Below are 3,924 nucleotides of genomic sequence, written 5' to 3'. Positions count from 1 at the left end.
GAATGAAGAACGGAAAGAAGACCCCTACCTCCATGTGGGAGTTGTTAAGGCCCTTCTCTGGGTAATTCAAGAAACCCAGTGGGAAAGTCCTAAAGATACTGTCATTAGTTACCTCTACAAGTAGCTCACATGACAGTTAAGGTCAGAATTAATGAGCACACATTCAGAGCTTACCATCAGCTTTTCAGTCCACTACTCTTAATCATGAGAAGACAGCCATGTATTATCTATTATATATCTAAAGAAAGTCTTATTAAGGAAGAAAGATGATTCCCAGAGAAAAGGAAAGATTGGAGGAGATAGAGAAAAAAAAGCACTCAAAGAGGAAAATGAAAACAAAACAAAAATAAATGTTCTCAAGATCAAACACCGCATGTTCTCACTCATAGGCGGGTGTTGAACAATGAGAACACATGGACACAGGGAGGGGAGCACTACACACTGGGGTCAGTTGGGAGGAAATAGGGGAGGGACGGTGGGGGTGGGGAGCTGGGGAGAGATAGCAAGGGGAGAGATGCCAGATGTAAGTGATGGGGAGGAAGGCAGCAAATCACACTGCCACCTGTGTACCTATGCAACAAACTTGCATGCTCTTCACATGTACCCCAAAACCTAAAAAGCAATAAAATAAATGGGTAAAAAAATAAAAAATAAAGATTCTTTGTGTATTGTTAAAAAAAAAAAAAAAAAAACCATTCTGTTGACTGAACACAGTGGCTCACGCCTGTAATTTCAACATTTTGCGAGGCTGAGGCAGGCAGATCACCTGAGGTCAGGAGTTTGAGACCAGTCTGGCCAACATGGCAAAACCCCATCTCTACTAAAAATGGCAAAATTAGCTGGTCATGGTGACGTGCGCCTGTAGTCTCAGTTACTCAGAAGGCTGAGGTAACAGAATTGCTTGAACCCAGCTGGCAGAGATTGCAGTGAGCTGAGATCATGCCACTACACTCCAGCCTGGGTGACAGAGCAGACTCCATCTCAATAAATAAATAAACAAATAAATAAAAATAAAAATCTGCCAATGAAATAAGTAATTATACACAATTAGGATATATGTCATATATGATATACCTCACTTATAAAGAGATACATAATATTTTGTTAATTATATAATTCTAATAAAAATTATATATACATTCATACACATATATTTGACATATAACATTTATGTCATATATATGAAATTCGACAAAGATCAAAGAATTCTTAAAAATTGAAGACATAATAGCATGAATATATATAATGAATAGAAGAATTCAGGAGTAAAGTCAAGAAAATCTATACTTTTCTTAAATATTAAGAAACTGAAATATAAAAGATAATAAATTAAGTTTCGGTCCAGAAGATCCAAAAGCCAAATAATAGGATTTCCAGAAAGAGATAACCGAGAGAAAGCCAAGACAATCATCACTGAAATCACTCAAGAAAACTTCCAAGAACTGAAGAATATGAAGGATCAATTAAATGACCTTTTTTCTGGCTTTCAATTAAGATGTAAGAAGTTGAAAAGTATTAATCTGAATCTTACAACAATAAGAAAAAAAAATCTACAAAATCAAACTTTTTATTCAAGCCATTAGATAGCTGAGATAGCAGGCAAACAAATAGCTGAAACCGAAGGCTAGGACATGAGCACTTGGTAAACGCTGGAGTGCAGGCTAGCGCATGAGCATAGAATCCCGGAACCCGCAGAAAAAAGGAAACTTTTCACCCACTCACAGGTTCTTCTCTGGAAATTTCAGTGGGAACTCGAAGAAAATGAGGGGTAGAGCAAGAGACAGGAGAAAGCCTGGCTCATGCTGCAGGCCTGGGAGGAGAGCAGTGACTGCTGCAGGAAAGACACATAGCTCCACCTAAAGCCTTGTCCCCACCTCCTCTGCAGAACAAAAACCTTCAACTGCTGGGGAAAGGGCAGTTTTCTAAGCTTTCTAAACTTAGCTTAAACACATTGTATAATAATACTTAGCTTAAACACATTGTACAGCTATACAAAAATACCTCTTTATATCCTTATTCTGTAAACTTTTTCTATTTTTTAATTTTTTTAAAACTTTTTTGTTAACTAAGACACTGTGTTAGACCATTCTTGCATTGCTATCAAAAAATACCCCAGACTGGGTAATTTATGAGAAAAGAGGTTTAATTGGCTTATGGTTCTGCAGGCTGTACAGGAAGCATGGCGGCATCTACCTCCAGGGAGGCTTCAGGAAGCTTTTGCTCATGGCTGAAGCAGGCACATCGCATAAGGAGAATGGGAGCAAGAGCGAGGTGGGAGTAGGTACCACACCCTTGTAAGCAGCCAGATCTCAGAAGTCACTCACTATGACCAAGACAGCACCAAGAGGCTGACCCACTCCCATGATCCAAGCATCTCCCGCTAGGCCCCACCTCCAGCACTAAGATGGCAATTCAACTGGAGATTTACAAGAGATTTAGGGGAGCACAAATATACAAACTCTAAATGACACAAACACGCTCATTAGTCTAGGCCTACGCAGGGTCAGGAACATCAGTAACACCATCTTCGATCTCCACAGCTTGTCTCACTGGAAGCCCGTCGGGGGCAATGACAGGCAGGGAGCTGTCATCTATGATAACAATGCCTTCTTCTGGGTGCTTCCTGAAGGACCTGCCTAAGGCTGTTTTACAGTCCACCATTTTTTTTAATAAGTAGAAGCAATAAACTCTAAAATAATGATTAAAAGCTTTGTATAGTAATTGCATAAACCAGTTAACACAGTCATTTATTATGATTATCAACTATTGGGTAAATTACACAATCATATTTGGTATACTTTAATACGACTGGCAGTGCAGTAGGCTTGTTTACATCAGTATCACTACAAACACATGAGTAATGTTCAATCTATGCAAACTCATCCAAAGTATAAAAGACAAGGGATATTACAAGTTAAGAAAGCCACAGAACAATAGCATTTGTGCACATAGATGCATAAATCCTCAATACGTTCTTACAAATAAAATCCAGCAATATGTAAAAATGCTAATATGTCATGATCAGGTATGTTTGGCTGGCTCGCCATCTGAAAGTCAGTCAATGTAATTCATCTTATCAATAGACTAAAGAAGAAAAAGATGGATCATCTCATGCATGCAGATAGAACACATGACTAAATTAAATGTACATTCATGATAAAAATGCAAAGCAAATGAAAAATTGAAGAGAGGCCGGGCCCGGTGGCTCAAGCCTGTAATCCCAGCACTTTGGGAGGCCGAGGCGGGTGGATCACGAGGTCAAGAGATCGAGACCATCCTGGTCAACATGGTGAAACCCCGTCTCTACTAAAAATACAAAAAATTAGCTGGGCATGGTGGCGCGTGCCTGTAATCCCAGCTACTCAGGAGGCTGAGGCAGGAGAATTGCCTGAACCCAGGGGGCGGAGGTTGCGGTGAGCCGAGATCGTGCCATTGCACTCCAGCATGGGTAACATGAGTGAAACTCCGTCTCAAAAAAAAAAAAAAAAAAAAAATTGAAGAGAACTTCTCCAGTCTGGAAAATGACTCTAAAAACAAACAGCTACAACAGAATACTTATGGAGGAAAGCCTGCCCAGTTTTGCCCTGAGTTCAGTCAAAAGGCAAAATGTCCATTCTAACAACTTTGACATTCCAGGTGTTAAAGTAATGAAATTAGAGAGGTTCCCCAAACACCCTCTTCTTTACCACCTCCCTACTTCATCTACAATCCTCAATCAAAGGCAATTAAATGAACAAGGACACCAGAAGGACCTGTGCCCTCCAGGGGGACCGGAGGATGATGGGACAGAGGAGCAGGTGAAATACCCATCAGGCTGAAATTTTATTTCTTGGGCCCACTGAGAGAGTTGTGGCTTTGATTCTGTCAACTAGGGTATTACTGTAATGGGTAAGACATGATTACTCCAGTGCACTGGATAGAATG

Source organism: Sapajus apella, unplaced genomic scaffold (assembly GCF_009761245.1).
Source record: "Sapajus apella isolate SASKATOON/1434 unplaced genomic scaffold, GSC_monkey_1.0 scaffold54, whole genome shotgun sequence".
NCBI classification, from domain to species: Eukaryota; Metazoa; Chordata; class Mammalia; order Primates; family Cebidae; genus Sapajus; species Sapajus apella.
The sequence above is the reverse complement of the archived record's forward strand: the minus strand, read 5'-3'. Positions refer to the sequence as shown.